Source organism: Corapipo altera, unplaced genomic scaffold (assembly GCF_003945725.1).
Source record: "Corapipo altera isolate COAL_440 unplaced genomic scaffold, ASM394572v1 119, whole genome shotgun sequence".
Lineage (NCBI taxonomy): Eukaryota > Metazoa > Chordata > Aves > Passeriformes > Pipridae > Corapipo > Corapipo altera.
Genome location: NW_020884985.1, coordinates 52,155 through 65,595, shown reverse-complemented (window position 1 = coordinate 65,595; position 13,441 = coordinate 52,155). Strand labels below are relative to the sequence as shown.

Below are 13,441 nucleotides of genomic sequence, written 5' to 3'. Positions count from 1 at the left end.
ACTTAGAACAACAACATTCTCTGATATAATTTTGAACAATTACAAAACTGTTTTTATTGAAATAGTCTCCATTAACAGGAATTTGTTATGTCATCTTATTGTGGTTACAACTGCTGATTAAATTAATTTCACCTTTACTAGAGAAACATTAGTGTACTAATCTAGAAGTTTAAGGAAGAAGGCATACATACAACAGTTGGTAGAATATATTTGATCTGAAGACCTACAGATTCATATCAATTCAAAAAAACAAATCCTTTGAATATTCAGAAAGACAGACACAAAATTTAAGCAAATACGAAGCTTTCGGTTCTGAGGAATATATGGTAAGTACTGCAATGGAACAGTCACATCTATTAAATTTGGATATTTTTCTGAAAATCGTACAAGTATATGTAAAATCTGTACTCTAAGCAAACTTAGCAGTTCTGAGACATGAAGTTATGCCACTGGTCTGAGAACTTATCTGTCATGTGTTAACACATATGTTGACATTGGAATTAAATAACCTGCCGTGTAACTCTGGTAATTACAAAACATACAGTAAGTGTATGAACACATCATAGGTCTTTTGAAAGCTATTACATTGTAATTGCTTTCAGGATAACCAAAAGAGCTGCTTTTTCAACCTCTTTGAAACTTAACTCTGCATTTCTCAATGCCTTTTTTCAACTGTTTCTTCTTCTTCATGAGCCATTCATATCGCAGAATTTAATGGGGAATGAACTAGATTAATTTATCACTGATTCCTTGAAGTTGCCTACAGGATAAGGTTTGAATTTCTGCATTAATATCATTTGTACCCAGTGAAACATAACATCTAAATCTAATTTCCATGCTTTCTCAGTACAGCTTAGCTTTGAAGAGATTCTGAAGTCATAAAAGTCAAAGACTGTGCCATTTTCTCAGGGAAAAAGGGTTTGTGCTGCCATTTGCTTTCACTTAAGTGGTGCCTTTTTGGTTCTGTTTGCCTCTGTGCAATAATTATGGAGTGGTGTAGTATCAGACTGTACGAGTCAGTGTCATCTCTTCTGAAATATTTTACTCAACTCTGTCCTACAAGTTTCATTATCTAACATCTTTTGTTTCCTGACATAAGCACCGTTTTCAATTTTCAGATGACAGCAGTACTAATTAATCGTGTATCTTCTGCCTCTCACTGCTAAGCATGTTGTTTTCTGATTTTTCAATATCGTTCCAATTTAAAGTGCAATTTTTATTGACACCATCCTGTGCCTTCTAGGTCAAATATATTTATAGGTGATTTTCTTCAGTAATTGGTACTTCTTTTCCAGTCTGTAAAATGTTCTGGTAGTCTTAATCTAAACTACAAAATGAACAGAAATTAGAATAGTTAAATAATTCATATAAAGTGCAAAATTCCCTCACAAGTGGAAGACGTAAGTTTACAAAATGCCTTATGATGACTAACCTGAAGATTTTATTGAATCTTTTTGTTCACTGGAAGCAAAGCACTGGTAATTACTCAGGAACAGGTGGGTGATTTCACGGAAGAGTGGAAGAGGGACTGAGCTAAAGATAACATTGCCTAGAGAGGTTTGGGATATGCAAAACTCAGCTGGACAAGGGTCCTTTGTGACCTGATCAAACTAGACTGGTCCCTTCCCACCATATGATCCTGTGATCCTCTGAACATAGCATTAGATTTCTTGCACAAGCTCTAGCCTATATTTGCTCGCTCCCCAGTTTTGAATACCTAATGCAGAAAGCCTTTTTATAAAAGGGTCCTTGTTTTTATCAAGGATCTTTGATTTTCTTACTAGCATTCAATGGTGCTTCTTGTGTACATCTTCTCTTAAGTTCTTGCTGAATTTCATCACAGATGAAACTGGGATTCTGAATTTCACTGGGGATCTCCACTGGGAGAGCTTCATTCATGGAAAACTCTGGACTATTAGGGTATGAAGTTACTCTGGTCTGATATCATGGTTCGGGCATTAAAATACCTTCTGAAGTATTTACTTAAAACTCAGGATGATGGGTTCTAGAACAATGGACCTGACCAGATCATCCAGATCATCTCCCTGTTTATGGTACTTGTACCCTTTTCATAAAATAGGTAACTCTTTTTATCTTCAGCTTGTAGCACTTTAGGTGATTACAAATGGACAAACCAATATAATAGATAAACCAATGTGATTAAGGGATGGCTATAAGTTCTTGTGGATAGAGAGTTGTGCTGTAACAGGAAGTTATCTCATATTCAAAACTGCTATAGATCTATTTGCATTTTAACTAGGCCTCTTGCAACAAGGACAACTCGGTGTATTGATTTCCCACAACAAGTTCACCATCCACGGGAGCACTGGGCAAGAGACAGTTGGAAATTCCCTTGGCCCGTACTTTTCCACAGATAAATATTTTGTGATTATATTTAACTTCTTATATTACAAATATTACTTCTTTTGAGCCTCTTTTTACTTCTTACTAGGGTGTGTAAATATTTGGGGTTTTCCCTTTGAGCTCTTGCTTTGCTCTTTTTATTTCCTCCTCAGCCTGAGCAGCACCTCAAAACAGAACATTCTCTTCCAGAAGACCCAGCAGAACACAAGCTTCCACTTCTGCCACTTTTCAGATTATAAAGTTTTTAATAAAACTGAAGGGCTTTATCTGAAAATGTAAAATTATTTTGCAGGATCTGCCAAGTATATTGCTTCCTTAAATGTAATACATTTTTTGAAATTATGACTACTTTTTTGCTTCTCCGCGTAGCCACTTTCCTATTAAATAATGAGAGGTTTCTACCTGCTAACCTAAAATATAAATTTAGCCAAAGATTACAGGAATGTCAAGTTAATTCCCTCAGATATATATAATTTTGGATGTGATAGAAATGGTGGGAGCAATAACCAGCCTTGACTGCCAAGTGTATTTTCAACTACGCTCACTTCAAGCAGTATTTGCCTGAAGTACTTCGTACTTGCTCATGGCCAGGAACTAGTTAAGGTGCATGCTGTTCAAATTATTGCATTTCTGGCAAGGGGTTTAAGTTGCTTTGTTGTGTTTTCATATGAAGTCTCTCCTGAGTATTTTACACTTAGGAAGACAAAACAAAGTGGCTGTGTAAGGCATGACAGGATTCCCCCGGGACCTGCAGAACTCAACAGCGTGTGATTCACTTATTTTAATCTTTGATTAATTTTTGTGAAATAACATATTTTTGTTGCATTTTGTGTGGCTGGGAAGCAGGTATCAGGAAGCAGGGAAGCAGGAAGCATTACCAGGGAAGCAATTCCGCTGTCAGATGAATGCTCGGTCAGACCTTGTCAATGCAGATGAAAATTGGCAATTAGTATTCTGTACCTTGCTGCTAATGAACCGGATAATCAGGAAGTTTTTGTCTGTACCAATAAGCTTCCTGTGAGTGTCAAGGTTATAGGACTGCTTGAGAAAATGAGGCAAATAGTGTTTTTACAAAAGCACTGATATATTAAATCTAAATGGGCTGTACATTTATTTTTCCCTCTATGCTTTTCACTTCAGAAGAGTAGACATGTTAACATTCTTACAGATCCTCTTCTAATTATGTTTTTTAATTTCCTTTGGAGTGAGATATCACAAACCAGAAAGACCTAAACATTAATTAAATTGAAAAACCCATCTATTGCAGAGGAGATAGTTGTATAGTCAAGCAACAATCAATACTAAGTGATTTCACAAGGAATTCAGACAATTCCATCACGCAACAGTGTAAAAGAGGAGAAAGAGTCAGAAAGGCAGGATTAGTAACCAAATATGCTTGATTTTAACACACACTTTATATGTAAACGTTTTACTTCTGGTAAATACTGTAATTGTCCTAGGGACAAGGCAGGATGCTAATTACAGTCATATGGAGAGGCTGGGAAGGAGGAGACGCTTCTGAAACTGTTGTTTGAATTTTGGTCTTCACAAATAGAGAAACCTGACAACCCACTTGGTTTCACAGGACAAGCATTGGGCTGAGGGCCAAGAAACAATTTATTTCCCTGCTTTTACTTTTCTGTGCTTGCAGTGACAAATCATTTTGAGGCAGTGAAATTTGCAATGGAAATGCAAACCACAGTAATCCTCAAAAAGTAATATTTGTAACAGACAAATACAGAAGCTTCTTAATTTTTCATGATCACTAATATCCCTCTTTTTTTTTTGGTTTTTCTATATTCAGTCATTGTATATTGACTGTTTGTCACAAGGTTTTGAAAAGCCTCTGACGATTTGGAGCCCTTTGATTTGCAGGTTTTCAGTTGAAGGATGTTCAGACTTCCAGAAAGTGCAAAGCAAAATTTCCTTGTAGGCATCTCTGAAGTGTCTCAGTCTGGGTCCTGGCAAGCACTAAATTCCTCTTGGGAATCTTGGCCTCTGTGTTAAAGTATTAGATAATATTATGGGAACAATAAGTAACAGTAAGTGCCCCAAAGGGAATTCAAGTTTCTGCCAAGTATTGGTTAAGACAGCATTCATCTTAATGCCAATGCATTTCTCAAAGGTTGCAGTTTTGTTGCAAACTAAATCCTGAAAGTTTGTCAGTTTCAATTATATTGTTCACAAGGTAAAATGAAATATTCTGGCTTCCACACTTGTGTTGATTCAGATTATCTCACACCTATTTTAATCAGGGGTGGTGATACTGACCTCAGTGATGATGATGTATGTGATGTCACCATGTTTCCCTGCCAGTGAAAGGAAAACACTCCCTGGATGGAGGTGGCACAATTTGATCTCTAAGCATCATGTTGGATGCAAGAGGGGGAAAGAGCAGATGTTACTACTGTAACTGACTTAGATTCTGCCAGGATCCAGAAAGCCCCTTATATCACCAGGTAGTTTGTTGCTGAACTGCATCTTAATTTTTGTGTGTGGGCAGGCTGAGATCTTTGCATATGCTGAATTTCACACAGTGCTTTCCATTTTCCTGGGTATCAAGACTTCTTCACCTTTTTTTTTTTTTTTCTTTGAGTAATATACGGCATTTTTGTAGTAACTTCTTCCAATACAGTGGAAGCCTGGGTGATTATGATTTTTTGCACAGGCAGCTGCTGAGAGGTCTTGCCTTAGCACTCAGATTTGACTTTAGCACCAACATTCACCAAATATAGTTTTGTGGGACTGAGACTTCTAAATCTGAGACTCTGAGTTTCTGGAATACAGGAATTTCTAAGCTAGCACTTCTAATGTAATTACCACTATCAGAGAAATACCATTTTGCTGTCAGAAACTGCAACTTCAGTACCTTGGTTATAAGCAAGTTGTTTAAAAAAGATGTGTTCACAGTAGGAAACAAGGAGTTCTCACAGCAGCATGTCCTGTACGTGTTGCAGCAGCTCCTCATCCTGGCAGGGTAAGGTTTCCTCTTAGCTTTCAGCTGCTCTCAGAATTGAGGATGTTAAGCGCTGGTGTGACAGAGGAAGGAGAAACTCCACACTCCACAGGACTTTTGAAAAACTTTTAGTCCTCAGCTAAACCTATAGGGATAACTCACATGTCTGAAGAACAGCAAATGCTGAGCTCTTTCAAAACTGTAGCCCTGTAAGTTGCTAAATGAACTGTAGACTAAAGACAGAGTTAACTCTTTTTACAGCTAACTCTTTTTAAACAAATAAGATTAATTGGAGTGAATGAAATAGCCTCTGGCAGCATCTGACTACTGAAGAATGGATAAACATGAGCTATGTTAACCTTGACCCCCTCTACTCCTGCAGCAGCAAAGTCAGGCTTCAGTATCAACTTGATGAAGTAGATTAACATACCATGTCCTTGTAAAACACTGTATTTAAATAAGATAGGAACCAATAACCTACATGAATTATGCCAAATTTTGTTATGACATGGCAATCACAATCAGCTAGTTGTTCAAGAAATGAAATTAATTTTCCAAAGGCTGGGAATGCAGAACATACTCTATCTGCTCTTCTCTACATTATAAGCTATGGAAATAACTAGTCTAGCAGACTGCACTATTTGTGGTCACTCAGTGTGACCCTCTAACAGTCTGGCATTTCTTTAGGATCATATCCCTCTATGTGTTAGAAGCCACGCTGATTCTGAAAATAGATGTTACACTTGTAATTCAAGATAGGAAGAAAAAAATGGCCAAACAATATCAATGCAAATTTGATATGTTCTCTATGCATAATATGAGACAAATTTCTCCATTCACATTTATCATGAGAAAAAGTGAGCACAATTGTTTTGTACCGTATGCCACTGTAAATGGGAGAGATATTTTCCAAAAACTGGGCAGAAATTAAAAGTTGGATGGTGGTCTCCCTTAACCACCTAGTCTTTGAAGTGGAGCTGGCCAGAAATTTTTGGAGCCTTTCAGAAGAAAGAGGATAGGGGTTTGTTAATTTGTTTTGTGTGTGTGTGTGTATGTTTTGTTGTGGGGGGGTTTAACCATCTTTTATTTGAAAATTGCTGATAAGAAAAGTTCTGGCAATTTTAAAAGGTATAACCTTCTTGCTATTTTTTTTCCTTTGTACAGATAAAATAATTTTAAAGTGTTTTCAAAAGTTTGAGACATAAATTAAGATTCCTCCAACCAAACCTTTAAGCTAATGCAATATCACACATTTTTAAGGTAATAAACAAATATTAAAGATTCCAATCTGTGGTTTAGTTCAGGAAAAGGAAAATATTTTCAGAGGAGAGGAAAGCATTCTCACTCCCAGATTTACTTTGAACTCTCTTCTCCCTATCTTGATTCAAATAAAATGCACTAGTATAAGCAGAATTTAAAAAACACTCAGAAGAGGAAAAGCAATAGCAAATCTTTAGTACATAAAGGCACCCAAGTTTCTGTCAGCCCTTTCACCACTGAATCCAGCAGGTCTCAAAGCACCCAGGTTGTTGTGGCTGAGGTTGGCAAAGCTGCTCCACTGTTAGCAAACAGATGGGTAGCATAAAATTCAACAATAGAAAAGGATATGAGCAATCATATCTCCTCCAGAAGGAAAGCAACTAGCCTTTTGAAGGGTTACAGTACTCTATCAATTTAGCCTAATAAAGGAAAATTAAGAACTGGTTCTCCCCCTCAGCTGTTTTCATTGGAAATGCATGTTTCTTTCTAGATGAAATAACATTAATCTTGGAATAACAACCAGCTACACCAAAAGAGATATACAACCAACCACAGTGTTCCGAAATTAACTGAAATGGGTTTAGCTCCAGTGACACCCCAGGCAGCCAATTGGTTTGGTTCATTTTTCATTTGGGAAGGTCATTGTTGCAAGGCGATTGTCACAGGATTATTCCGTGGTGTTATACTTACTTTGGAATGACTGTTCTTTAAAAACAACTTTTCTGTAGCAATCTCTCATACAAGCTTCTTGTACAGTCTGGGTGTTTATGTATATTGGATTGCTAACAAAGCAGAATTAATTCTGCATTCCCCTTTTTATTTTAGTTAAAACATTTTTCTTTGTGCTGTGTGCTTGCACAGTGCACATTCTAACTACTGCTTTTTTGACTGGAAGCAAATTTGTCTTGCTCCAGGTTTTTAATAGTGGCCTCAAAGCCTAATTAATATACTTACAGTCTGCCTCTTGATATCAGAATCTAATTATATTTTCTTAGGAAAATGTTGTAATTAAATAATTCAAATGTAATTAAGAAAGCAGATATTGAATGTCACATAAATAAAAGAGGGTCCTGAAATTCTCACTTACACTATAATGATTGTTCAGAAACAAACAGATGTAATGCTTTCATTATGTAATGATTGTTTCTTACAGTGAGCAGAGTTACACAAGACATAAGCTTCGAAACTGCAGCCTTTCATCCTGACTGTGAGTAAACAGGCAATGCATCATAGAAGATGTAAATTTAGCTCAGACAAATAAGCAATGGCAGTTAAAATACACATCTAACCCTAAAACATCCTTAAATTTCTGCAGTTGTGTGTCTTTGGTGGAAAATGTATTGTAGATTATACATATCTTTATAATTCAAAACCAATAGCATCTACAAATTACACAGATTCAGGAGAATGCAGAATAGCATCTTAATCTCCTCCTACACCTCGAAGCACCATGCCTCTCTAGCAGAGAGATGGATTTTGATTGCCTGACAACTGTAACTATGTCCAGTTCATCACAAAGGGAAGGAGAAGAGCTCTGGGAAGCCTTGATAAACACTGAGCTGATTAGCCTATATGGCTGTTTCTAGCTGTCCTTAAAATTACATAGCAGGTGTTATCCAAAGACACAAAAGCTTAAAAGCTGATGGTAATTTATCAGCTTCATGTGCTAGCCTTCCAAGAAATTACAATTGTCAGCCTTCTAATTTTTTATCCCATTCAGAAACTTCTATGCATTATACCCTATTTCTGAAAAGTCTTCAATAGCAAATGGGTTTTTTACTCTTAAATACAAATCACTGAGCACCTTGTACAGAGACGTTTCTACATGCATATAGTTGTAGCTTAACCTGTGCACCAAATTCTGTGTTCTACTGGGCAATGGAAGTGTTCTGCAAGTGCTTGACTGTGTAGCTCAAATGAAGTGGCATCCACCTCATCCAGCACAAACAGATTGGCTCTGTAGCATGAACAGAGATGCTGCAAGCACAGCAGAGGTCTTTTCTGACTTGGCAAAGGAATTGCAGGTCAATAGGATGGACAGGTATGTGACAGAACTGCATTATGGGAAGACACAGGAGCTGGTTTTCCCTGGGAACGCAGTTCTGTTTCATATGGATTTCAAGAAGGTGTTTATGTCCAGGCATAAATAGTCTGGTTGCATTGTGCTGTACTCTAAATTAGCTAGGCTGGATAACAGATACAGGGCATTTAGCTCATCTGGAATTTGGTGTTAACATAGCTGCACTGCTTATAATATTAAAGAAGCATTTAAACTTGGTAGTTAAAATGAACTAGTTAGTTCAGGACCTCTTCCTTGTGTCATTGCAAGCAATGCTTTTCTTAAGACCTTGGTGGGCCACAACTAAGTGCTAACCTGAACAAGAATGGACTTTGACATCTTAGTGCCTCATTTCTTCAGCTCCAAACAATCCATACAGTGAATTAGGCAACCCCTCAGTACATCAGCCTAATACTATGTCAAGCATGCTCTTAAGTTTCGAAGTAGTATGAGCTGAAAACTTTCTATATCCTTGCAAGAGTACTAGATAAAAAACGTGGGATCTTAAGTATAAATCATTACACAGCCATCACCTGAGGCCTTCTATGACAGAACTCCTAACTTCACGTTATCTATAAACTTGAAGAGATAAAAGGATCTTCGGGTTCATACTGTGACAGAGAATATATATTAAAAGATTATTATTTTTTATGTAAAATGTAACTACTTTTCTTAGGGATTAAAAATAGATTAATGTTTGTGGAAAGGATGGAGAGAGAGAGAGACAGACAGACAGATAGACAGACAGACTAGAATGGCTCTTACTTGTATTCTATGGCCCAACAGACAGCACCAGGTCTGACTGTAATAAAGCCCCAATTACCTAACTCTAGGGGAGAATAGCTGGCATTTCCCTCTGCCCGATGATTTAATTGGGCCTGTCAGCCAGGGATAATTGGTTTCTGGTTGACTGAAAAAAGTGACAGTGACATCAGCCCTCTGCTATCCTCCATTACTGGAATTCTTGTTGTCTCATAACAGGCCCTCAGCACACAGGGTGCTCCGGCAGCTTTACAGGTCTCTCGTTGCACAGTGCAATGGAAATGCAGCAATGTAAGACAGAGAAACACTTTCAAGCTCTTTACCTTATACATTTCTATAGTACCTTTTTGAGAACTAGTATTATATATGTACAGGAAAGTCTGGTTTTGCTTGTTTTACTGAAAATTTGATAATATTGTTGCTGTCACAGTGGTTTTAAGGCTAGAAACAAGGCAGGATTTATTGGGAGAGACAATAGGGAGTACCTTTTCCTTACCAGCTTATATGGCTGGAAAAATAAAGATGATTTTGGACACATTAAGCCTTTTCAAGGTCATGTGCCCAAAGCTGGGGCACTGTTTTTATTTCCAACAGTGACATACACCATCTGAACTAATAAAAGATATTACATTTCTCCCTAATTCTTGCTTTGCTTAAAGGAAAACACCTCTTGATGCTAGTGGTGTATTATTGCAAAAGGTTTAATGTACTCTGTTGAAAGGATCACTCAAAATAACAACAAAAAATGTGCTAAGTCCTTGTTTATTCTTTACACAGTTTCAGGCAGGGAGTACAGCTTTAATTTACAATAATTTTGTAGCACTGCTTAAGACTTACATCAGCAGAGGGCAGACAGATATTTCCTCCAATGTTATTCTCTTTCGTTCAGCTTTCCTCTCCCTCCTTTCCCCTGGATTGCCAAGCACTAGTGGATTGTGTGGAGCAGGCATGGATGGCAGGAAAGTACATGGGCAATTTCTCTCTACCCAAGGATTTCCTCAGTGGATATATTTTTCAAAGTGTGAAAGCAATGCAGTGCACCTATGAATCTACTTGTAGAGCTAGCCTAGTACTGAGTTCACACTTTAAAGACAGCGCATCTGCAGTATTGTGACAGCACTAAGTGCCTTGTTCCTAGCCCCTGCTAATTTCACCTCAGGGCTGCACTGGATTAACATCCCAGGAGGAAATTTGCTCTGTGGAGTCTGTGACCATACAGCTCTCTGCAACTTCCACACTGCATTAATCCCCCAGAAAGAGGTGGGAATGGCCAAGATCATTGTTATTCAACCCATGTCTGCCAACAGAACACTCCAGAGAACAAAACCCAAGCAGAGGCACAGTGTCCACCCTTCCTTGCACTAAACTTTCCAGGTGAAGTGAGGCAAGCTGATACAGTCAGAGTGGATCTGACCTCCTTCTCTCCACATTTCACTTGCTGCACTTTAGAGAGAGAGACAACGGGAGAAGCCTGATCAACATGACTCACATGTCAAACATCCATAATAGTACAACCAGCCTCCAGCTGATTAGTGCCCCAAAGAGTCCTGAATTGAGAGACCTGGGTGGTCTTTTCATGGCCTATGTGAAAGAATTTCTTGGCAATGGTTCCAGCAATGGACTTTATTCAGCACTGTTGGCTAGAAAACTTGTTGGAGTCTCTAGACAGTCTTATAACCCTTTCACTTCACAGCCTAATTTGAAACATTTGTGTGTATGTGGTGATTGGCAGTAAAATACAGAAAAATCTCAGACTGGAGGAAGTATAGGCTTTGTGGGTTCCTCCCTAGGTCCCACCCATCACTGACACATCTGGGATACAAAAAGGAAGAATGACAGAATGGGTCATGTTTCAGCAGTATGAATCCATGGCAAATTAGCTACAGAATTCCTAGAGAGACATTTACCTTAGCAAAAATGTTGTGGCCAAAGTAAAGGTGGCTGGAAGAGGATGTGATTGTTTGTGCTACTAGATTTACAACTGGATACTTACAGTGATCATCTGTTAAAGGATATATTGGGAATAAACTGAAATTACTCAGTCATGTCTTAAAACCTGCATGGTATTTTTATGTAATTTTATTTCTGTTTGGTAGGCAGCTAAGTGCTTAACTTCAGAGTTGATTTCCTATCTGTCTTTTGATTAAAATATCTGTTATTTCTAGTTTCACTATATCTCAGGGTTGAAGATTTTGAGCTGTAGAACAAGTATTTCAAGATGAAACTGTCTCCTCCAACACCAAACCCTCTTGCACAAAGCTACTTCTTAATTTCCAACAATTCAAGACTATTTATTTGATAAATATGTTGTTTTCTTGGACAAATCTACGCAGCTGCATCTGCAAATTCTGTACAGTCTCACAGAGGTGAGCAAGTGCTTATTCTTTGATTGATGCTGTCTCTAGTTAACATAAAAGCCAGCTTTTTAATTTATGTGGGATATTCTATTAACTGGCAAGAAAATTTAGTAATAAGCATAGGAACAAAAAGGATTAATATAGTTGCATTTTGCCTGTACAGCTTTAACTGTAAAAGACTTAATGCTGAAAGAACCACAATGAACTGAGGGTTCAAGGACATTTTGTTTCTAGAGTGTAATTACTGCAGCAATGCCAGGCATGGTAATGGATCACTTAGCACTGTATGACTTTTCTTTGAACTAAGTCCTTCATGTATCATAAAACAGCGAAAGAAAAAAAGTGTTACCTAGGCTTGTGCTAAGTCAAAATGCCTGCTGAACTTGTACAATTTGGCAAGTAGACACAGATGCTTTGTAGACTGCCAAGAAACCACATTGGACTCAACACAGAGTAAATAATATCAGCAACAAATAAAGGAAAAGAATCAGGTTGTTATCTAAAGAAAAAAACCCCCAAACCAAAACCAAGCAAAACCTCCTCCCCATGCCCCCCAACAAAGAAGAAACTAAGCAAGTCTCAGGGCTATTCCACGGAACACTTTCCTAACTTGGTTACTCTTGCTGGCAAAATAGTTCTAATCAAGGCTGCATTTTCCTTATGCACTTCATTCATGAAAACTGATGAAGCACATAGTTTTATACATTCCAAATGATGCTATTTGCTATGGAAACTGTAAGACCCAGGAAGCCAATACCCACTAATGATGTCTTTATGAGCCTGCTATTCAGATTAAAGTGAAATGTAAAGCTCAGTTTTAAATTTACAGTGCCTTGCTCTCAGAAGTTGCTTTTTCCATGCGAAATCAAAATGGAGAAACTTATTAAATAGAGAAACATTGTTAGGTTTATGTACAGTTTAACTGGGACTCTACAGAAATTACAGTTGGGCAAGCACAAGCATATATTTGTCTTCAGTGTAAGAAAACCATAGTAATATTGATTGTTCTATTTATATTGATGCTGTTGTTTCACTTAAGAGTAATAACTAAATGAAAGAACTGATGCTACTTAAAATATTATTTGAAATAGTTTAATATTAAAACATATTGTATTTGTAATGTACTATTACAAATTAAAAAACCCCTGAAGTGAAATAATTGTAGACTTTAATGAAAATGCAGTGTTGTGAGTGCAGGCAGTATAGCAACACTCAGGACATAACAAATGCTTTGAGAATTTTCAGTATTTTTATGGAAAAATGCAACACCTGCAAGTCACGCTGTGTTTGTTATGCTGAGTGACAACCACTATCGATTTACAGGTCATAAATACAGAGTATGCGCAGTGGAATAAAGTTTAATCCTTCTTTAAAGCTGTCAGGAAAATAAACCCATTTTCGGTGTCACATTGTCACTAGCAGTTGGTTATCTCAGGAAGGATGGAGGTAGAACAGAAGGCTGAGTGCCTTCCATATGCTGATGAACTGCACCCTGAGTAGATCTCCCCAAGCCAGGGGCACTCCTGGGGCTGCTCTTTTTGCCACCCGGGAAGCTCGAAAACGGGATTTCACAAGAACTTCTGTGAAGTGCTTTAAAATTCTCAAGTAGAAGACAAATTCAAAGCAGTAATACTGAATATTTTCTCGGTCATGGAAAGCAAAGATCAGAATTTTTGGATTGTG

General features: G+C 37.6%; 1 protein-coding gene across 6 annotated transcripts in view; it reads left to right on the top strand.

The window, feature by feature from the left end:
- ZBTB41 (zinc finger and BTB domain containing 41) overlaps window positions 1–13,441 on the top strand; it is a 72,458-nt gene that overhangs the window by 41,114 nt on the left and 17,903 nt on the right. For 2 of the 6 annotated variants that reach the window (XM_027666046.1, XM_027666047.1), the window contains exons 1-2: window positions 2,332–9,692; window positions 11,567–11,767. The gene's annotated coding sequence lies outside the window, so the exon portion shown is untranslated. Of the gene's footprint in view, window positions 1–2,331; window positions 9,693–10,659; window positions 11,768–13,441 lie in introns of those variants that run through there. The other 4 variants (XM_027666052.1, XM_027666051.1, XM_027666053.1 and 1 more) reach the window with 3 other exon arrangements.